At 50.3% G+C, this 23,545-nt stretch overlaps 1 protein-coding gene across 3 annotated transcripts in view; it reads left to right on the forward strand.

Moving 5' to 3' along the window:
* The window catches only part of PASK (PAS domain containing serine/threonine kinase), a 719,075-nt gene that overhangs the window by 600,643 nt on the left and 94,887 nt on the right, over positions 1 to 23,545 (forward strand). The gene's annotated exons all lie outside the window — the stretch shown is intronic.

Genomic DNA, 23,545 nt, shown 5'->3' on the forward strand with positions numbered 1-23,545 from the left:
ATTGGCAAACCTCAGAACCCCTCCGACCTCGTCAGTCTCACCAATATTACACCAGAGGCGTCATCGACCCCAGCTTGTTCTGGAGATCTCTCTACAGTCACGGCTTGGATCTGCAACCATCCTCGCCCAATTATCTCTCCGACTGGGACCACACTTGCAAAACAGTGCTGAATACAATTGCACACCTGCGTCTCAAATCCTCGTACAATCGTAGACTATCACCCTGGTTCTCACCAGACCTGAGAGCTTTGAAATGTGAGGTACGACGTACGGAAAGAACTTGGCGAAAATACAAAACTGATCTGGCTTGAGAGGCCTGGAAAAGTATTCATCGCAAGTATAAATATGCTATCCGATCTGCAAAGCGCACTTACTTTTCATCTAAGATGCAAGCGGCAGGCCGGGACATCCGACAGATATACCAGCTACTAAACACCTTTCTAGATACTCGCAAGTTAGAACGCTCCAGTGTTAATCCTTCCTCAGCTACACAACTAGGAGCTTACTTCAAGGAGAAAATCCTTACCCTGCGGTCTTCAACCGTCAGCAGCCTCTCTGATGTGGATGACTTCCTGGCATCCCTGGTCGTGCCATTGGGTGCTTGCCCGGCTGACCGCTATTGGATCAAATTCAATCGCCTGTTGCCTGACAAGGTAACTGCGGCTTTACATAAATTCACAAATAAAAGCTGCAGATTAGATGTATGTCCGAACCACCTCCTAAAAGTTGCACCAAAATGTTACATTGAAGATTTGACTTGTTACCTCAATTATATGTTAAGCGCAGGTTTTTTCCCGCCAGGCCATGGAAACATCCTTCTCACCCCAATCCCAAAGAATTTAAAGATCAAGCCAGATGTCATCTCCAACTATCGTCCAGTGGCTTCGATACCTCTAGTTATCAAACTGATGGAGAGTCTGGTCAATGTTCAGCTTAACGAATTTTTGACTAATTTTGATATCCTCCACCATTCGCAATCAGGATTTCGAGTTCATTACAGCACGGAGACAGTCTTGGTCACTCTCTTATCTAACTTTAGACGAGAACTATCGGTTGGACGGAAGATTCTTCTGCTACAATTTGACATGTCTAGTGCTTTTGACATGGTGGATCATGAACTCCTGCTTCATCTACTGGATTCTTTCGGTATAGGAGGGCCAGTTTTGCTTTGGTTCAAGGGTTTCTTGACTTCAAGGTCCTATCAGGTCATGGTGAACTCCCACACTTCAGAACCGTGGAATGCTTCCTGTGGGGTCCCTCAGGGCTCTCCCCTTTCACCTACACTGTTCAATATTATGATGATGCCGTTAGCCACAGCACTTGCAAACCTAAACCTCAACCCTTTCATCTATGCGGATGATATTACAATCTACATCCCTTTTCAATCCTCAATATCAGAAGTTGCCAACCTCATAGATGCATGTTTCACCACTTTAGAACACTGGGCCAAGGTGTTCAGATTCAGGCTCAACAGGGAAAAAACTCATTGTCTCATCCTCTCGTCCACGTACGCTCATGTATCTGACACAATGCTTCCAGTTCTGGGCTCGGCCCTCCCGATTGCCAACAGCCTGAGACTTTTAGGGGTACATCTGGACTCGCATCTCCAGCTGGTTGATCATGTACACTTGGTCACCAAAAAAATGTTCCAGGCAATGTGGAGACTTCGGCGCATCAGATACCTCCTTCCCAGAGACTTGTTTCGTACCCTTGTCCACTGGCTTGTCCTATCCCATCTGGATTATTGTAGTGGTATTTACGTGGGTTGTCAGGCCTCCTTATTGAAAACGTTCCAAACGGCTCAGAACACTGCGGCGAGGCTCATCCTTAGAGTAAGGCGTTTCGAACATGCCGAACCCCTGCGCTTTAAACTTCATTGGCTGCCTGTACATGAGCGCATTGCTTTTAAGATCTGCTCCCTAACACATAAAATCATCTATGGGACTGCACCGGAATACATGCTCCCCTTGATCGACCTTCCGCCTAGAAATGCCAACCCTGCCGCTCGGTCATATCTCCACCTCCATTTTCCGAACTGTAAGGGAGTCAAGTACAAGAAAATCTTCGCCTCGTCCTTCCGTTACTGGAGTCCCAAACACTGGAATACGTTACCTCATCACCTTAAAACTCAAGAGGATCACGCCCTTTTTAAGAAGTTGTTAAAGACATTCCTCTTTGCTAAGACTTACCCCTCATCTTACTATGTTGATTAATGTATCCCTTGTCCCCTACCCTACCTAGTTCATTCTGTTAGATGCTTGCCTAATCTTTAAGTTTGTACTCTTATTTAACTTACTGTAAGCCACATTGAGCCTGCACAAGTGGGAAAATGTGGGATATAAGCAACAAATAAATAAATAAATAAATAAATAAATCTCATGGCTTCCAGTATCATCTCTATGCCGACAACACCCAGCTTTATCTCTCCACACCTAAGATCACTGCAGACACCCAGGCCAAAGTATCGCCTGCTTATCCGACATTGCTGCCTGGATGTCCAACCGCCACCTGAAACAACATGGCCAAGACCGAACTTCTTGTCTTCCCACCCAAACCACTTATCCTCTACCTCCACTCTCTATTTCGGTTGATAACACCTTCATCGTCCCCGTCTCTTCTGCCCGCAACCTCGGTGTCATCTTCGACTCCTCCCTCTCCTTCTCTGCGCATATCCAGCAGATAGCCAAGACCTGTCGCTTCTTCCTCTATAACATTAGCAAAATCCGCCCTTTCCTCTCTGAGCACACCACCCGAACTCTCATCCACTCTCTCGTTACCTCTCGCCTTGACTACTGCAACCTACTCCTCACTGGTCTCCCACTTAGCCACCTATCCCCCCTTCAGTCCGTTCAGAACTCTGCTGCACGTCTTATCTTCCGCCTGAACCGATACACTCATATCACCCCTCTCTTCAAGTCACTTCATTGGCTTCCGATCAGTTACCGCATTCAATTCAAGCTTCTGCTACTAACCTACAAATGTACTCGATCTGCAGCCCTCCTTACCTCTCAACCCTCATCTCCCCTTACGTTCCTACCCGTAACCTCCGCTCTCAAGACAAATCCCTCCTTTCAGTACCCTTCTCCACCACCGCCAACTCCAGGCTCCGCCCTTTCTGCCTCGCCTCACCCCCACGCATGTAACAAACTCCCCGAGCCCATACGCCAGGCCCCCTCCCTGCCCATCTTCAAATCTCTGCTTAAAGCCCACCTCTTCAAGGTCGCCTTCGGCACCTAACCTCTACACCTCTACCCAAGAAATCTAGACTGCCCCAACTTGACATTTCGTTCTTTAGATTGTAAGCTCCTTAGAGCAGGGACCGTCCTTTTTGTTTATTTTGTACAGCGCTGCGTAACCCTAGTAGCGCTCTAGAAATGTTAAGTAGTAGTAGTAGTTTCTCCTGCCAAGCCAAGTCTGCTTGTAAATCCTGAAGCCTGTGTGAAAATCCTGAAATCCGTTCCAGTCCATTCCGGGATCCTGTTCCAGCCAAGCAGTGCTCTGCTGTTCTGTTGCTAAGCCCCACCCTGCTGGTGACCTCGCCTGTAGTGACTTTATTACCGCCTGGGAACTTCCTAAGTTTGCCTTTGCATTGCTATAGGTCAGTCGGTGTGCTGTTGCACTTCTGCTTGATTCTGTCTGTGGGCATTTCTGCCTTTTGCTTCAGTGTGTCTGGGGGCATCTCTGCCTTCTGTTTCCGTGTGTCTGTTTGGTCAGTGGTGTTTGTTATATTCCTTTTACTTGTAGTTCTTGCTCTGTCTCCTTGTGCTGGCTGCTGCCAGTGGGTGTGTAATTAGCGCTCACCTTACTGCACCTGGGATTGTTCTCTCCAGTTGGAGTACTCTGTGGTGAGTCTGTTTCTCTCTAGTGTTTCTCTGTGTGTTTTGTGGCTGCCTTGTGTTCAGCCTTCTGTTAATGCTCTGGTATTAGTTTGTAGTTGTAGCCTAGCTTTGTGACAGAGTGGAGGATCAGGAAAATAGGGGACGCAGAAACAACTTACACATTCTCCGAGGACAAGCAGGCTGCTTGTTCTCACTGATGGGTGACGTCCACGGCAGCCCCTCCAATCGGAATCTTCACTAGCAAAGTCCTTTGCTAGTCCTCGCGCGCCCGCGCGCACCGCGCATGCGCGGCCGTCTTCCCGCCCGAAACCGGCTCGAGCCGGCCAGTCTTCTTTTGTCCGCACTCGGTACGGTCGTGTTTTCGCCGTGTCGAGCCCCGGAAAGTCGACCTCGCGCGTCCTTTTTTCGTTGACGTGTGTTTTCTTCGGAAAATCTTTAGAAAATTTTTGGGAAGTGCTCCGGAAGCCCCCCGGGCTTCGTTTGTCCCTTCCCGTATTTTTCAGTCTTTGCCCCGGTAAGTTTTCTTTCGTCGTCGGGGTAGGCCTCTTTTCGGCCTCGGTCGAGATTTTCTCCCTAAAACTTTTTGGTGCTCAAATTCGCCATTTCGGATTTTAATTTCGCCGGCGTGATTTTTCCGCCCATGACATCGAAGCCTTCCAGCGGCTTCAAGAAGTGCACCCAGTGCGCCCGGGTAATCTCGCTCACTGATAGGCACTCGTCGTGTCTTCAGTGTCTGGGGGCCGAGCACCGTCCTCAGAACTGTAGTCTGTGTTCCCTGTTACAAAGGCGGACTCAGGTAGCGAGATTGGCCCAGTGGAACGTTTTGTTCTCGGGCTCTTCGTCGGCATCGACACCAAGGTCATCGAGTGCATCGACGTCGTCCGCGTCCAGACCTTCATCCTCGGCCGCCAGTGCATCGAGTGCATCGAGGCATCGGCCCTCTGCATCGGCGCCGAGACATTGGATAGCTGCATCGACGTCGGTGGTACCGGGACCTCGTCTGCTGATGTCGTCGGACGGTGGTGCATCGTCAGGAGTGCAGGTGAGGGCTGTCCATTCCCCTGCTGGTGGCGGTGAGCCTTCGGGTGGGTCTTCCCCTGAGGGCTCCTGCGGTACAGCCCCCCCCCGAGATCGACCTCCTTCGACCTCGGCCCGAGGAAGCGACGGCTGGATTCTACGTCCTCCTCGTCGGTGCCGGGGAGCTCCGGTGACATACTTCGGAAGAAGTCGAAGAAGCATCGACACCGGTCTCCTCCCCACATCGGCACCGAGAGCTCTGGGTCGCCGAGGGAGTCGGCACCCAGCAGGCATCGACACCGAGAGGACCGCTCACCCTCTGTTCAGGAGGTGTCGATGCGCTCCACTCTGGACAGCCCGGAACAGCCTCCACGCCCGGAACAGGTTCTGACGTCGACGCCTGCATCGACCTTCATGCCTTTCTCTGCAGCCGCTCTGAACGAGAGCCTCCGGGCCGTTCTCCCAGAGATTCTGGGAGAGCTGTTGCGCCCTACCCCTCCGGTACCGTCGAGCGTGGCGCCGGCTGGCCCATCACCCGGGGTGAGGTCCCCGACGTCGGTACCGCATGCGGTGCCGACTGCGGCCACCTCCCAGGAGGGCTCCCCGACTACGTCGGCGGAGGGAGCTTCGCCGATGCGGGCGAGGGAGTCTACCTCTCGACGCCCCCATTGTGGACGTGGCTCCACTGAGTCGAGCCGGGCGAGGTTGCAGACACAGGTTCGTGAACTTGTGTCTGACACCGAAGGTGAGGCCTTGTGGGAAGAAGAGGAAGACCCCAGATATTTCTCTGACGAGGAGTCTGAGGGTCTTCCTTCTGATCCCACTCCCTCCCCTGAAAGACAGCTTTCTCCTCCTGAGAGTCTGTCTTTCGCTTCCTTTGTCCGGGAGATGTCTACGGCCATCCCCTTCCCGGTGGTTGTGGAGGACGAGCCCAGGGCTGAAATGTTTGAGCTCCTGGACTATCCTTCTCCACCTAAGGAAGCGTCCACTGTTCCCTTGCACCATGTCCTGAAAAAGACATTGCTTGCAAACTGGACCAAGCCATTAAGTAATCCCCACATTCCCAAGAAGATCGAGTCCCAGTACCGGATCCATGGGGACCCAGAGCTGATGCGCACCCAGTTGCCTCACGACTCTGGAGTTGTGGATCTGGCCCTAAAGAAGGCTAAGAGTTCTAGGGAGCATGCTTCGGCGCCCCCGGGCAAAGACTCTAGAACCTTAGACTCCTTTGGGAGGAAGGCCTACCATTCCTCTATGCTCGTGGCCAAAATCCAGTCTTACCAGCTCTACACGAGCATACACATGCAGAACAATGTGCGGCAGTTGGCGGGCTTGGTTGATGCGCTCCCCCCTGAGCAAGCCATGCCTTTTCAGGAGGTGGTCAGGCAGCTGAAGGCGTGCAGAAATTCCTGGCCAGAGGGGTGTATGACACCTTTGATGTTGCGTCCAGGGCCGCTGCTCAAGGTGTGGTGATGTGCAGGCTCTCATGGCTGCGTGCCTCCGACCTGGAGAATAGACTCCAGCAGCGGATTGCGGACTCGCCTTGCCGTGCGGACAATATTTTTGGAGAGAAGGTCGAGCAGGTGGTAGAGCATCTCCACCAGCGGGACACCGCATTCGACAAGTTCTCCCGCCGGCAGCCTTCAGCCTCTACCTCTACAGGTAGAAGATTTTTTGGGGGAAGGAGGACTGTTCCCTACTCTTCTGGCAAGCGTAGGTACAATCCCCCTTCTCGACAGCCTGCGGCCCAGGCTAAGCCCCAGCGCGCTCGCTCTCGTCAGCAGCGTGCGCCTCAGCAAGGCCCCGCGGCTCCCCAGCAAAAGCAAGGGGCGAGCTTTTGACTGGCTCCAGCAGAGCATAGCCGACATCCAAGTGTCCGTGCCGGGCGACCTGCCGGTCGGGGGGAGGTTGAAAGCTTTTCACCAAAGGTGGCCTCTCATAACCTCCGATCAGTGGGTTCTGCAAATAGTCCGGCAAGGATACACCCTCAATTTGGCCTCAAAACCTCCAAATTGTCCACCGGGAGATCAGTCTTACAGCTTCCAGCACAAGCAGGTACTTGCAGAGGAACTCTCCGCCCTTCTCAGCGCCAATGCGGTCGAGCCCGTGCCATCCGGGCAAGAAGGGCTGGGATTCTATTCCTGGTACTTCCTTGTAGAAAAGAAAACAGGGGGGATGCGTCCCATCCTAGACCTAAGGGCCCTGAACAAATATCTCGTAAAAGAAAAGTTCAGGATGCTTTCCCTGGGCACCCTACTTCCCATGATTCAGGAAAACGATTGGCTATGCTCTCTGGACTTGAAGGATGCCTACACACACATCCCGATACTGCCAGCTCACAGACAGTATCTGCGATTTCAGCTGGGCACACGTCACTTCCAGTACTGTGTGCTACCCTTTGGGCTCGCCTCTGCGCCCAGGGTGTTCACAAAGTGCTTGGCTGTAGTAGCAGCAGCACTTCGCAGGCTGGGGGTGCACGTGTTCCCATATCTCGACAATTGGCTGGTGAAGAACACGTCCGAGGCAGGAGCCCTGCAGTCCATGCAGATGACTATTCGCCTCCTGGAGCTACTGGGGTTTGTGATAAATTACCCAAAGTCCCATCTTCTCCCGGCGCAGAGACTCGAATTCATAGGAGCTCTGCTGGATTCTCGGACGGCTCGCGCCTATCTCCCAGAGGCGAGGGCCAACAACTTGTTGTCCCTCGTCTCGCGGGTGCGAGCGTCCCAGCAGATCACAGCTCGGCAGATGTTGAGATTGCTGGGCCACATGGCCTCCACAGTTCATGTGACTCCCATGGCCCGCCTTCACATGAGATCTGCTCAATGGACCCTAGCTTCTCAGTGGTTTCAGGCTGCTGGGGATCTAGAAGACGTGATCCACCTGTCCACGAGTTTTCTCGAATCCCTGTATTGGTGGACGATTTGGTCCAATTTGACTCTGGGACGTCCTTTCCAAATTCCTCAGCCACAAAAAGTGCTGACCACGGATGCGTCTCTCCTGGGATGGGGAGCTCATGTCGATGGGCTTCACACCCAAGGAAGCTGGTCCCTCCAGGAACGCGGTCTACAGATCAATCTCCTGGAGTTGCGAGCGATCTGGAACGCTCTGAAGGCTTTCAGAGATCGGCTGTCCCACCAAATTATCCAAATTCAGACAGACAACCAGGTTGCCATGTACTATGTCAACAAGCAGGGGGGCACCGGATCTTGCCCCCTGTGTCAGGAAGCCGTCAGCATGTGGCTCTGGGCTCGCCGTCACGGCATGGTGCTCCAAGCCACATATCTGGCAGGCGTAAACAACAGTCTGGCCGACAGATTGAGCAGGATTATGCAACCTCACGAATGGTCGCTCAACTCCCGAGTGGTGCGCCAGATCTTCCAAGCGTGGGGCACCCCCTTGGTGGATCTCTTCGCATCTCGAGCGAACCACAAAGTCCCTCAGTTCTGTTCCAGGCTTCAGGCCCCCGGCAGACTGGCATCGGATGCCTTCCTCCTGGACTGGGGGGAGGGTCTGCTGTATGCTTATCCTCCCATTCCTCTGGTGGGGAAAACTTTGTTGAAACTCAAGCAAGACCGAGGCACCATGATTCTGATTGCTCCTTTTTGGCCGCGTCAGATCTGGTTCCCTCTTCTTCTGGAGTTATCCTCCGAAGAACCGTGGAGATTGGAGTGTTTTCCGACCCTCATCACGCAGGACGAAGGGGCTCTTCTACATCCCAGCCTCCGGTCCCTGGCTCTCACGGCCTGGATGTTGAGAGCGTAGACTTTGCCTCTTTGGGTCTGTCAGAGGGTGTCTCCCGCATCTTGCTTGCTTCCAGGAAAGATTCCACCAAGAGGAGTTACTTCTTTCTGTGGAGGAGGTTTGCCGTCTGGTGTGACAGCAAGGCCCTAGATCCTCGCTCTTGTCCTACACAGACCCTGCTTGAATACCTTCTGCACCTGTCTGAGTCTGGTCTCAAGACCAACTCTGTAAGGGTTCACCTTAGTGCAATCAGTGCATACCATTACCGTGTGGAAGGTAAGCCGATCTCAGGACAGCCTTTAGTTGTTCGCTTCATGAGAGGTTTGCTTTTGTCAAAGCCCCCTGTCAAGCCTCCTACAGTGTCATGGGATCTCAATGTCGTTCTCACCCAGCTGATGAAACCTCCTTTTGAGCCACTGAATTCCTGCCATCTGAAGTACTTGACCTGGAAGGTCATTTTCTTGGTGGCAGTTACTTCAGCTCGTAGAGTCAGTGAGCTTCAGGCCCTGGTAGCCCAGGCCCCTTACACCAAATTTCATCATAACAGAGTAGTCCTCCGCACTCACCCTAAGTTCTTGCCAAAGGTCTTGTCGGAGTTCCATCTGAACCAGTCAATTGTCTTGCCAACATTCTTTCCCCGTCCTCATTCCTGCCCTGCTGAACGTCAGCTGCACACATTGGACTGCAAGAGAGCATTGGCCTTCTATTTGGAGCGGACACAGCCCAACAGACAGTCCGCCCAATTGTTTGTTTCTTTTGATCCCAATAGGAGGGGAGTGGCTGTGGGGAAACGCACCATATCCAATTGGCTAGCAGATTGCATTTCCTTCACTTACGCCCAGGCGGGGCTGGCTCTTGAGGGTCATGTCACGGCTCATAATGTTAGAGCCATGGCTGCGTCGGTAGCCCACTTGAAGTCAGCCTCTATTGAAGAAATTTGCAAAGCTGCGACGTGGTCATCTGTCCACACATTCACATCTCATTACTGCCTGCAGCAGGATACCCGACGCGACAGTCGGTTCGGGCAGTCAGTTCTTCAGAACCTGTTTGGGCTTTAGGATCCAACTCCACCCCCCGAGGGCCCTGTTTGTTCTGTTCCAGGCTGCACTCTCAGTTAGTTGGTAAATTTTTTAGGTCAATCTCAGTTATGTCCTCGCCGTTGCGAGGCCCAGTTGACCATGGTTGTTGTTTTGAGTGAGCCTGGGGGCTAGGGATACCCCATCAGTGAGAACAAGCAGCCTGCTTGTCCTCGGAGAAAGCGAATGCTACATACCTGTAGAAGGTATTCTCCGAGGACAGCAGGCTGATTGTTCTCACAAACCCGCCCGCCTCCCCTTTGGAGTTGTGTCTTCCCTTGTATTGTCTTGCTACATACTGGACTGGCCGGCTCGAGCCGGTTTCGGGCGGGAAGACGGCCGCGCATGCGCGGTGTGCGCGGGCGCGAGGACTAGCAAAGGACTTTGCTAGTGAAGATTCCGATTGGAGGGGCTGCCGTGGACGTCACCCATCAGTGAGAACAATCAGCCTGCTGTCCTCGGAGAATACCTTCTACAGGTATGTAGCATTCGCTTTATTGGTGTTCACGAGAGTGTGCCTAATAATGAACTTTGAGACCTGGCCAAGAGTTGGATTCTGCGGGCCTTGGGGTTCTCAGAGGTAGGCCGCGTACATGTAGAGTGTGCGCATCGCATCGGAGTGCGCAGAGATGAGGCCAAGAATTCGCAACTGGTCATTGCCAGATACTTAAACTATGCAATTAAAGCCAAACTGCTGGAGATGTACAAAAATCAACGTACGATTGAGTACAAGGGCATCCGTTTGTTGCTCTTTCAAGACTTTTTGGTTCGAGTAATGGAACAAAGGAAGCTTCTGGCACCTTACTGCTCCCAACTGTTCACAAGGGGAGTCAGTTTGCTTTCCAGTACCCCGCTCGGGTCCGGGTCACTCACGACAGCTTCATGGTTACACTGACTAAAGTGGAGGAGCTAAAAGCATTCTTGGAGAAGATCCCACCTGCAAAGGAAGGAGTTGAGTTGCACGAAGCCATCCAACTATATCGGGTTTGAGGTTCTGTTTTATGATGCAGGGAGTTAGTAGTTCTCTGTAATTACGGTTATTGTTTATTTTTATTATTTAACACATTTGTACCCCATATTTTCCATCCAATTTGCAGGCTCAATGTGGCTAACATCAAATCGTAAAGGCAGTCGCCAATCCGGTAACTATACAGATAACACAGTGTAGAGGACAGGGAGATCAAAAAACGGGGTATAAGGGCAAAAGGTGAAAGGGTAAAAGTGGTCAATACGGTCCATTATTTTGCTGTGTTGCAGAATATAGGAACTTATGTTGGATCCTTGGGTTAGGCCTTTCTGAATAAGCTGGTCTTGGGTGACTTACTGAAATTAAGATGATTGTGGATTGTTTTCACAGCTTTTGCCAGGGCATTCCATAGTTGTGTACTTATAAAGGAGAAGGTGAATGCATAAATGGATTTATATTTCTCCGAGGACAAGCAGGCTGCTTGTTCTCACTGATGGGTGACGTCCAGCGGCAGCCCAGGACCGGATAATCTTTCCTAGCAACAAATGTTTGCTAGTCTCGCGTTCCCGAACAAACCGCGCATGCGCGGCCGTCTTCCCGCCCAATCGCGAGCGTGCTCGTCAGTCTTCTTTTTTCCGCGGTTTGGGAACGCTGCTTTGCCGCTTCTCTGCCCAGGATCAACCTCTTGCGCTTTTTTCTTGTTTCTTCGCCAGTTTTCGTCAAATTTTTTCCTTTGAGTCTTTGACTCTTCTTTTCTTTTTCTCTGTTTAAAAAAAAAAAAAAAAACCCAAAATAGAAAAGTCCTTTAGTTTTCTTAGTTTTCCTCTTAAGTTTCTTTTCGATTGTTTCGTGCGGCCATTTTTGGCCGCCCGGGCGGTTCCCTTTTTTCCTTTTGGTGTCTTTTTTTCAGGCACCATCGTGTTCGACCTCACCGGCGCGATTTTTCCGTCCATGTCCTCGAAGCCTACCAGCGGCTTCAAAAGGTGCACGCGGTGCCGCCAGACCATCTCCCTTACTGACAGGCACGCTTCGTGTCTTCGGTGCCTAGGTGAGAGTCATCAACCTGACGCCTGTCTTCAGTGTTTCCAATTGAAGAAGCGGACTCAGGCGGTGTGTTTGGCTCAGTGGAACGTCTTGTTCGGAGCCCAGTCCGGTTCTTCGACGTCGGCGGAGCCAGCGATACCGAGGTCATCGCAGGTATCGATGTCTGCATCGGAGGGTGCATCATGCTCCGGAGCACAGGTAATGGCTGTCCAGAGACCCCATGCTGGTAGCAGTGAGAGATCGAGTGGGTCTCCGCCTGCCTCGAGGACTCCTGCTGTGCAGGCCCACCGGGACAGACCTTCTTTGGACCCGGCCCCGAGGAGTCATTTGGATTCGACGTCCTCTTTTTCGGTACCGGGACGTACCGGTACAGAGCTTCGAGCGAAGGCTAAGAAGCATTGGCATTGGTCACCGTCCCGACACAGTACTGAGAGCTCCGGGGCGCCAAAAGACTCGGCACCCGAGAAGCGCCGATGCCGGAGGGACCGCTCACCCTCGATTTAGGAGGTGTCGGTGCACTCATCTCCGGACAGCCCGGTACTTCTTCTGCGCTCCAGGCAGGTTCTTACATCTTCTCCTGTACCGGCACCCTTGCCTTTCTCTACAGCCACTCTTAACGAGAGCCTCCGAGCCGTTCTTCCAGAGATTCTGGGGGACCTGTTACGCTCATCTCCGGTACCGCCGGTGCTTGTGCCGCCGGTACCGTCGAGGGAGGCAGCAGTTGGCTCATCGCCCGTGGTGCGGTCTCCGACTCCGGTACCGCTTGAGGTGCCGGGGATGAGTGCCACACAGGCTGATTCCCCGCCGTCATCGATGGAGGGAGCTTTATCGCCTCCGGTGCAGGAGTCTTTCTCTCGACGACACCATGGTGGACATCGGCTCGGAGTGGAGACGGGCGCGGCTTCGGTCGGAAGTTCATGAACTTATGTCCGATTCCACAGAGGAGGGCTCGTGGGAAGCAGAGGCGGATGACAGGTACTTCTCGGACGAGGAGTCTTGTGGTTTGCCCTCTGATCCTACTCCCTCGCCTCAGAGGAAACTTTCTCCCCCGGAGAGTCTTTCCTTTCCATCTTTTGTCCGGGAAATGTCTACGGCCATTCCCTTCCCGGCGGAGACTGTGGATGAGCCCAGGGCTGAGATGTTCGAGGTCCTGGACTATCCATCCCCTCCTAAGGAATCGTCCACTGTTCCTCTACATAACATTCTCAAACAGATGTTGTTAGAGAACTGGACGCATCCATTAACTAATCCCCACATTCCCAAAAAGATTGAGTCCCAGTACCGAATCCATGGGGATCCGGAGTTGATGAAGACTCAATTGCCTCATGACTCTGGAGTGGTGGATTTGGCCCTTAAGAAGGCCAAGAGTTCTAGGGATTACGCTTCGGCACCCCCGGGGCGTGAATCTAGAACTATGGATTCTTTTGGGAGGAAGGCCTACCATTCTGCTATGCTTGTGTCCAAAATTCACTTACCAGCTCTACACGAGCATCCACTTGCGGAATAATGTGAGGCAGTTGGCGGACTTGGTTGACAAGCTCCCGTCAGAGCAGGCCAAGCCATTTCAGGAGGTGGTCAAGCAGCTGAAGGCGTGTCGTAAATTCCTGTCCAGGGGTGCTTACTATACTTTTGATGTTGCATCCAGGGCTGCCGCTCAGGGTATAGTGATGCGCAGACTCTCATGGCTGCGTGCCACTGACTTAGACGGTAGAGTCCAAAAACGTGTTATGGATGCTCCTTGCCGGGGGGATAATATTTTTGGTGAGAAATTCGAAAGAGTGGTAGATCAGCTCCACCAGCGGGATACCGCTTACGACAAGCTCTCCCACCGGGCGCCTTCAGCATCTACCTCAGCTGGTAGACGTTTTTTCAGGGGTAGGAGGACTGCTCCCTAATCTTATATTAAGCGCAGGTACAATCCACCTTCCTGACAGCCTGTCCAGGCTAAGCCCCAGCGTGCTCGTTCACGTCAACAGCGTGTGCCTCCTCAGGCCCCTGCGGCTCCACAGCAAAAGCAAGGGACGGGCTTTTGACTGGCTCCAGCAGAGCATAGCCGAGATAAAAGTATCCGTGCTGGACGGTCTGCCGGTCGGCGGGAGGTTAAAATATTTTCACCGAAGGTGGCCTCTTGTAACCTCCGATCGGTGGGTTCTTCAAATAGTCCGGCTGGGATACTCCCTCAATTTGAAATCAGAACCTCTAAATTGCCCACCGGGAGCTCAATCTTTCAGCTTCCAGCACAAGCAGGTACTTGCAGAGGAACTCTCCGCCCTTCTCAGCGCCAATGCGGTCGAGCCCGTGCCACCGGTGCAAGAAGGGCTGGGATTCTATTCCAGGTACTTCCTTGTGGAAAAGAAAACGGGGGATGCGTCCCATCCTAGACCTAAGGGGCCTGAACAAATATCTGGTCCGAGAAAAGTTCAGGATGCTTTCCCTGGGCACCCTTCTTCCCATGATTCAGGAAAACGATTGGCTATGCTCTCTGGACTTAAAGGACGCCTACACTCACATCCCGATATTGCCAGCTCACAGGCAGTATCTGCGATTCCATCTGGGAACACGGCACTTTCAGTATTGTGTGCTACCCTTTGGTCTTGCCTCTGCGCCCAGAGTGTTCACGAAATGCCTGGCTGTTGTAGCGGCGTCTCTTCGCAGACTGGGAGTGCATGTGTTCCCTTATCTCGACGATTGGTTGGTGAAGAACACCTCCGAGGCAGGAGCTCTACAGTCAATGCAGATAAATTATCCAAAGTCCCACCTTCTTCCAGTTCAAAAACTAGAATTCATAGGAGCTCTGCTGGACTCTCAGATGGCTCGTGCCTACCTTCCCGAGCCGAGAGACAACAATCTTTTGCCTCTCGTCTCTTGGGTGCAGGCATCTCAGCAGATCACAGCTCGGCAGATGTTGAGATTGCTCAGCCACATGGCCTCCACAGTTCATGTGAATCCCATGGCCCGTCTACACATGAGATCAGCTCAATGGACCCTAGCTTCCCAGTGGTTTCAGGCCACAGGGGATGTAGAAGATGTTATCCTACTGTCCACAGATTTTCTCAAATCCCTGCATTGGTGGACAATTCGATCCAATTTGACCCTGGGACGTCCATTCCAAATTTCTCAGCCACAAAAAGTGCTGACAATGGATGCATCTCTCCTGGGTTGGGGAGTTCATGTTGATGGGCTTCACACTCAAGGGAGTTGGTCCCCCCAGGAAACCGATCTGCAGATCAACCTCCTGGAGTTACGAGCGGTCTGGAACGCTCTAAAGGCTTTCAAGAATCGGTTGTCCAATCAAATTATTCAAATTCAGACGGACAATCAGGTTGCCATGTATTATATGAACAAGCGGGGGCACCGGATCTCGCCCCCTGTGTCAGGAGGCCGTCAGAATGTGGCTTTGGGCTCGCTGGAATGGCATGTTTCTTCAAGCCACCTATGTGGCAGGCGTAAACAACAGTCTGGCCGACAGGTTGAGCAGGATAATGCAACCTCACGAGTGGTCTCTCAACTCGAGAGTTGTACACAAGATCTTTCAAGCGTGGGGCACCCCCTTGATCGATCTTTTTGCCACTCAGATCAATCGCAAGGTCCTTCAATTCTGTTCCGACTTCAGGCCCACGGCAGACTAGCGTCGGATGCCTTTCTCCTGCATTGGGGGGAGGGCCTCCTGTACACGTATCCTCCCATACCTTTGGTGGGGAAGACTTTGCTGAAACTCAAGCAAGACCGCGGAACCATGATTCTGATTGCTCCTTCCTAGCCCCGTCAGATCTGGTTCCCTCTTCTTCTGGAATTGTCCTCCGAAGAACCGTGGAGATTGGAGTGTTTTCCAACCCTTATCACTCAGAACGAGGGGGCGCTTCTGCATCCCAACCTCCAGTCCCTGGCTCTCACGGCTTGGATGTTGAGAGCGTAGACTTTGCCTCCTTGGGTCTCTCGGAGGGGGTCTCCCGAGTCTTGCTTGCTTCCAGGAAAGATTCCACTAAGAAGTTACTTCTTTCTATGGAGGAGGTTTACCGTCTGGTGTGACAGCAAGGCCTTAGATCCTCGCTCTTGTCCTACACAGAACCTGCTTGAATACCTTCTACATTTGTCCGAGTCTGGTCTTAAGACCAACTCCGTGAGGGTTCATCTTAGTGCTATCAGTGCTTTTCATTACCGTGTAGAAGGTAAGCCGATTTCTGGACAGCCTTTAGTTCGCTTTATGAGAGGTTTGCTTTTGTCAAAGCCCCCTTTCAAACCTCCTACTGTGTCATGGGATTTCAATGTCGTTCTCACCCAGCTGATGAAACCTCCTTTTGAGCCACTAGATTCCTGCCATCTGAAGTACTTGACCTGGAAGGTCATTTTCTTGGTGGCAGTAACTTCAGCACGCAGAGTCAGTGAGCTTCAAGCCCTAGTAGCTCCTTTTCCTTATACCAAATTTCATCATAATCGAGTAGTCCTCCGCACTCACCCTAAGTTCTTGCCAAAGGTGCTGTCGGAGTTCCATCTGAACCAGTCAATTGTCTTGCCAACATTCTTTCCCAAGCCTCATACCCGCCCTGCTGAGCATCAACTGCACACATTGGACTGCAAAAGAGCATTGGCCTTCTATTTGGAGCGGATAAGCCCCCACAGACAGTCCGCCCAATTGTTTGTTTCTTTTGATCCCAACAAGAGGGATGTGGCTGTAGGGAAAAACACCATATCTAATTGGCTAGCAGATTGCATTTCCTTCACTTACGCCCAGGCTGGGTTGACTCTTGAGGGTCATGTCACGGCTCACAATGTTAGAGCCATGGCTGTGTCAGTGGCCTTCTTGAAGTCAGCCACTATTGAAGAGATCTGCAAGGCTGCGACGTGGTCATCAGTCCACACATTCACATCTCATTACTGCCTTCAGCAGGATACCCGACGTGACAGTCAGTTTGGGCATTCGGTGTTACAGAACCTGTTTGGAGTTTAGAATCCAACTCCTCCCCCCTAGGCCCGTTTTTATTCTGTTCCAGGCTGCACTCTCTGTTAGTTGTTAACATGTTAGGTCAATCTCAGTTATGTCCTCGCCGTTGCGAGGCCCAATTGACCATGTTTATTGTTTTGAGTGAGCCTGGGGGCTAGGGATACCCCATCAGTGAGAACAAGCAGCCTGCTTGTCCTCGGAGAAAGCGAAAGCTGCATACCTGTAGAAGGTATTCTCCGAGGACAGCAGGCTAATTGTTCTCACAATCCCGCCCACCTCCTTTTCGGAGTTGTGTCTTCCCTTACCATAGCTATGTACTGGACTGCGATCGAGCAGGAAGACGGCCGCGCATGCGCGGTTCGCTCGGGTGCGCGAGACTAGCAAACTTTTGTTGCTAGGGAAAATTTTCCGGTCCTGGGCTGCCGCTGGACGTCACCCATCAATGAGAACAATCAGCCTGCTGTCCTCGGAGAATACCTTCTACAGGTATGTAGCTTTCGCTTTGAGACCATTGCAGTTAGAGTAGTGGAGGTTTAAGTATGAATGGGATGATCTGGATATATTCCTGGGAGGTAGATTGATTAGGTTTGTCATGTATCCAGAGGCTTCTCCGTAACTGGTTTTGTGGACTAGGGTGCAGATTTTGAAGGTGATACATTCCTTAATTGGAAGCCAATGCAATTTCTCTCGAAGGGGTTTAGCACTATCGAATTTGGATTTTCCATATATTAATCTGGCTGCTGTGTTTTGGGTGGTCTGTAGTTTCTTTGTAAGTTGTGATTTACATCCTGCATATATTCTGTTGCAGTAGTCTAAGTGGCATAATACGATTGATTGTATTAGATACGAAATACTTCTCTCGGGAAGAAAGGTTTTATCCGTTTAAGTTTCAGCTATGGACCAAACTTATGTTAGACCGAGGGGTAGGGAATGTGGTGATATACTTCCCTACCTCAGATTGATAGCTGGAAGGACCTCCACAGCTATGAACTGAGGCCCCAATATAGCGAGAGTGCTGCCCATGATGACTCCGGTGCTCACTTGGGTATTGGGGCATATGCTGTTTCAGCTTGAACTGTTTTGTGCCGGTTAACTCACAAGTTGGGATTTGTTCGTTGTGGAAGAGGTGGCAAGCAATGCTACATCATCGAGGGGAGGGAGGAAGGGACGCTGTGTTACTTCAGGGGGATGAGGTGAAATATTGAGACAGTGTAGGGAGAGGGGAGGTATGAGAGTGTGGAGTTTATTGGTTGGTGGATGGTTGTGAGAGCAGGGGAGAGGTGGGCTAAGGGTGGGGGCGAGTTATTCTGGGGGAGGGGTTACTGGGGTGGGGGGGGGTGGATGAGGAGAGGGCTCGCATTAATGGGATGGGAGTGGATCTAGGCAGGGGGAAAGTGGCTGATTGAGTACTTGGATGGGAGAGGCTTATGGGAGGCAGTTCTACAACAGCAAATTAGAATATATACTCCTGTGAGGCGGTTCAGCTGGGACGCCGCCCTAAGGAGATTTGCAGAGGCTCATTTCTATACAGTTGGGGCAGGGGATTAGTGGAATAGGTAGTTTGCGGGTGGCCACCTTGAATGTGGACGACATCCACTTGCCCATCAAAAGAACCAAAATATTAAAATACAGCAAGCATTTAAGAGTGGGTGTCCTTTTGGTTCGGGAAACCTATCTTTCTCTATTGGAACATGCCAAGTTGAAACAGGGGTGGGTAGGGGAACTGGCTTTTGCTTCTTTTAACAATAGACAGAGGGGAGTGGCTATACTGATTAACAAAAGTCTCGATTCTACTCGCCATAAGATTATACAGGACCCTGAAGGACAGTTTGTCATATGGGCTGGTGTTTTCCAGGGAAGTAGGGTGGCCCTGTGTTCTGTTTACGCCCCTAATGTGTACTATCGGAGATTTCTTTCCTCGTTGCTGGCTGCATTGGTGCCCCTATGCGATTATCACTTGGTGGTGGGAGAGGACTTTAATATTACAGCGGACCCTCTTGTCAACTGCAATCCTCCGAAAAAGAGGCCTAAGGGGATGGAAGGAAAAGGCATAGGTTTACTGCATCATGAGTTGGGATTGGTGGATATTTGGAGGGTGCTTCACCCGGACACTAGAGACTACACATTGTATTCTCATGTGCACAAGGTCCAGGCTAGACTATATATTGATATCGCCTTCTCTAGACTATATATTGATATCGCCTTCTCTTTTCTCGGCAGTCCACTGTGCGGACATTGAAGCGGGTGCCGTGTCAGATCACAGTATGGTATTGGTAGATCTGGGTATTTTGAAGAAGATGTCGGTGTGGCGTAAGAACCCCACATTATATCTGGACCCTTAGTTTAGGCCTTACTTACTGGAGGAATGGCAACACTACCTTGGGAATAACGACCCTAAGGACACAGACCCAGTCACATATTGGGAAAGCGATGATGCGGGGCAAAATCTTAGAATACACAGCCCGTACGCGAAAGAAGCGAGATGGGGAACTCCTCACTTTGTTAAAACAGCTTCAAAATGTTAGAGTGGCGGTCTCGCGGGGAGATTCAGCAGCGAGGGATACCTATAACGTTTTGAAAGGTAGAATTAATGAAATCCTGAATCAAAGGGCCATGAGAGATATTCAACTATATAAACACAAACCCCACAGATGGGGAAATAAGGTGGGTAGGCTACTAGCAACTTTAGTGCACAATAGACCTGTGAAACAGGTGATCACCCGTATTATGTCCCTGTCGGGAAAGATATTGACAAAGGAGTTAGAGATTACGGCAGCATTTGTGGAGTTTTACAAATCATTGTATCACTCTGGACATTGTGACATAACAGCGTGCAGCTTTTTTTCAGGAGCTCCGTATCCCGACTCTGACCCCAGACCAACTGTCCACTCTGAATGCGCCTATACAGGGTACGGAAATTCAAGCTACTCTTAAGACGCTCAAGCTAGCGAAGGCGCCTGGTCCAGATAGACTGGGCTCTGAGTTCTACAAGCTTCTGGGGTCTCACATAGTGCACCCATTTAGTGATTTGGGTCAGGCATTGCTTTCCCCGGGTCAGTCCACAGGCACTTTTACCCATGCCTTAATAATAGTACTACCCAAACTGGGAAGGGATAGGGGTCATATCGCCCGATATCCCTATTAAATCAGGATATTAAGATGTTTGCCAGCATCTTGTCTTCCAGACTAGGAAATGTCCTTCCATCTTTGGTTCATGGAGATCAGTCGGGGTTTGTACCAGGAAGGTATGCTTCTACATATATTTTGTGTGCTTTAAGTTCTCTACAGGTAAAGGGGGAACGACCTGGGGATGCCATTATTGCCAGCTTAGACGTGGAAAAAGCTTTTGACAGAATACTTTAGGACCACCTATTTTGGATTTGGCCACATTTTGGAATATATGGCGAATTTTTGAAGGGTGTGAGAGCACTTCATAGTAAACCTACAGCACTGATATTGATAAATGGAGAGTTGTCGAACACATTTGTATTAGAAAGGGGCACACGACAGGGATACCCTCTGTCCCCCATGCTGTTTGTCTTCGCCATTGAACCATTAGCATGCAAAATTGGACAATTGTTAGAGCTATGGGGAATAATGGTTGGAGCGCACGAATATAAAATCAACCTCTTTGCAGACGACATGTTGATATTTTTGGACCATGCGTCTTAGGGGCTCCCCCTTCTCATAGACCTTATTCAGCAATTTGGGACTTTTTCAGGTCTTAAGATCAACTTTGAGAAATCAGAAGCCCTGGCGCTGCAGGCAGCTGCCGAACTTTACCCTGACCTGGTCTTTGGGCCCTATGAAATACTTTGGAGTGTATTTACATTTAGATTTTACCATTATGTACAAGAAGAATATATCTGACAAGCTAGATGCGATCCGGGCGCTGTGTAGTAAATGGAAGTGCTTTCCCATATCACTTTTAGGCAGAGTGGATGGTCCTTTTTCCCAAGGCTTTGTACCCTCTCCAGATGACGCTTTTATGGGTCACAAGCAAGGATGAGAGAGCTTTCAGGGGAGTGATTTCTTCCTTTTATATGGGGAACACGGAAGGCATGAATTGGGTATAATAAATTGACACAGGAGAGGGGCGAAGGGGGAGTCAACTTACCTGATCTCAGATTATATAATGTAGCTTTGGTCTTAAGATGGATTCATGAGTTACATACAAGGACCTCTGTATTTTCTCCACCAGGTGTGTGGAAGACTGTTGCAGCGCCCTCTTCGGTTTTTTCTGCTCTCCATAACAAGGGTTTGCAGGTTAGGTTATCACCACTTATGCGACCACTCAGGTTGGCCTGGAATTGGTGGAGGACTAGGCTTGGGGGGGGGGGGGGGGTGAGTGGTTGGTGTGTCTCAGTTTTTGGAAATACAGAATAACCCACAGTTTCCTGCATGGCAGGATGGGTCGCCTTTCCTAGCATGGGCTAGACTTAGGTACCGCTATGTAGGTCAGCTGACTGTTGCGGGGGCCCCCTTTCCCATTTGCCAGACCAATTGGCACCTTCCACAAAAACTATTCTTTTCCTATTTGCAACTCGTGCATGGTATTCATTCTCTGAGAACCTCTGATAATAAATACCCTACATTTACTACACTAGACAGTTTTTATGAAGATGCCTACTGAACACAATAAACTAACCCGTTGGTATCGGATAGGAAGGGCTTGGCGACCCTCCCCTTTCTTTGCTCAATTAGCGGGGCAATGGAGTGCAATCTTGGGGGTGGAGTTCTTCTTCCTGTTTTTTTGGGGGGGGGAGGGGGAAAGTAAAAGGAGAGAGACAGACCTTTGTGAATGATGTCTGATTTGCTGGTCACACTAGTGGGTAATGGGAATGCATTGTGCCATATTACACTGTAGAGGACATCAAAGTACCTTTGTATCCCTGTGTGATATGTCTTATTTCTACACAAATGGTGACTATATTGTGTTTTCTTTATTGCTGTGTTTCTCCAGTTAATAAAAATATTAAAAAAAAAAAAAAAAAGGATGTTGAGCTTTGCTCCGTCGCTGGATATTGAGCTTTGCTCCATCACCGGATGTGAAGCCTTTCTGTGTATACAAAAAGAGAAGCCTTTCTGTGTCACAGAACATCGAGCCTTGCTCCGCTTCGGGAGAGGGAATTTTTGAACTAGTCCTGCTGCTGGTTGTCATCTCTATCTCTGTTTGTGGATGTTTAGTCTTCATCCGGGGGTATTGCTGGCTGCCAAAGTGGGCTTCATGATGGCTGGCACAGTTCATCTGACGCAGGTTGCTGAAATGCTCCTGATGTCTGGGCTCTCCACTTGGTCAAGGGGTCGAGACTTTCTCCCTTTGTGGGTGTCGAATGTTATTGTCCTAGAACCATGTTGGATCAGGTTTCCTCCTTACCTGATTTCCAGGTCTTTTTAGAACTCTGGGCATCTGCTTCCCTTGGTTCTATAGGTCTTTCGTGTGTAGTCTCATGGGATCTGGTTGCATGAGATCTTGTCCCTCATTCTGCCTCTGTTCCTGTGATCTGCCACCGATGATGCCTTTGTAGGCTATGTCTACATTTGCAGTCCCATCCCACTTGGGGACTGCTTTGGTACATCCCACTTGTCTCTGGATTGATTTGTGGGATACTATGGAAGGTAAAATTAGTCCTTACCTGATAAATTTTCTTTCCATTAGTCCCAACAGATCAGTCCAGAGCCCCGCCCTTTTTTCGTACTTCACTGAAATGGGTTGTCTGGATCTCTTTCTTCCTCCAGTTCTATCTTGAAACTTTGTCTCATGGATTGCTTTGATTGTCTCGAGGACACAATCCTAGAGAATGATGGTATGGAAAGAAGACCGCAACCATTGCGGTCAGGGCCGCTGGATCTCTCCCTAATTGTCAAAGAGGCAGGAGTGTACTTCATGGACTTATGGACTCCTTACTGCTTTGGTATCAAGCATACTGAAAGGGAGGATGCTGCACAGTATCCTTTATGGCGGATCTCTGGCGTTCTCTCTATCTCCACCTGCTGGCAGAGGGACATAACCCACTCATCTCTGGATTTATCTGTTGGGACTAATGGAAAGAAAATTATCAGGTAAGGACTAATTTTACCAGTGATAATTCTTTCAACCCAGATGCAGTTGATTCAGTCATCATCTTATGCTTTTGGTGTTATTACAAAACAGGGCTTTTCTGTCTCTGCTACAACTAGTGATAATATGCATTTAATCTTTCCTCACTCTTAACTTTAGAGAAAGCATTGGATAATATGAAAGCTACAACATCCCTTCTAGTTCCTGCATCTTCTTATCTTGTGAATAAATTTAAAAGGAACCTTCTACCATTTATTAATTCTATGATTCATTTTAGTTTGGAGCAGGGTCTGGATCCAGCTGTTTGGAAGCATGCTATCATCCATCCCTGATTCAAAAACCCTAAAGTTGATCTTTGTATATATGCTAACTACCATATAATTCTTTTTCGTCCATACCAGACCAGTCCAGGCTAGTGGGTTATGTCTGTCTACCAGCGGATAGAGACAGAGAAAGAAGGTAGTTCTTTGTGAGTCGCCCCTTAAGGGTATCATGCATCATGAAGTGTTCAGTATTTCTCTGTCTCCAAGAGGATGGTAGATGGACCATGCAGCTCTGCCTTGGTGCTTCTCAGCTAGCTCCTGACCCAGTGATTACAATATGTCAGTTAAGCAGGGGGTGTCTGAATGGTGTAATTTAGCTAATTTTGACTTACCTGAAAGACTGAACAGGAGCTTGGGTGACACTCAGTGGTATCGAGTCCCTCCCCCCTTTCCTTGGTATGATGTCTTGAGCTTTGCTACTACACTTGTATGCAGCTTCTTCATGGCTGTGAGTTTTGGGGGGTACACCTGGTGGTCTAGGTTTCTCTTCCTCCACTCACAATTTTGGGTGAGTGTGCTTCCCTGAAGGCAA

Source organism: Microcaecilia unicolor, chromosome 10 (assembly GCF_901765095.1).
Source record: "Microcaecilia unicolor chromosome 10, aMicUni1.1, whole genome shotgun sequence".
NCBI lineage: Eukaryota > Metazoa > Chordata > Amphibia > Gymnophiona > Siphonopidae > Microcaecilia > Microcaecilia unicolor.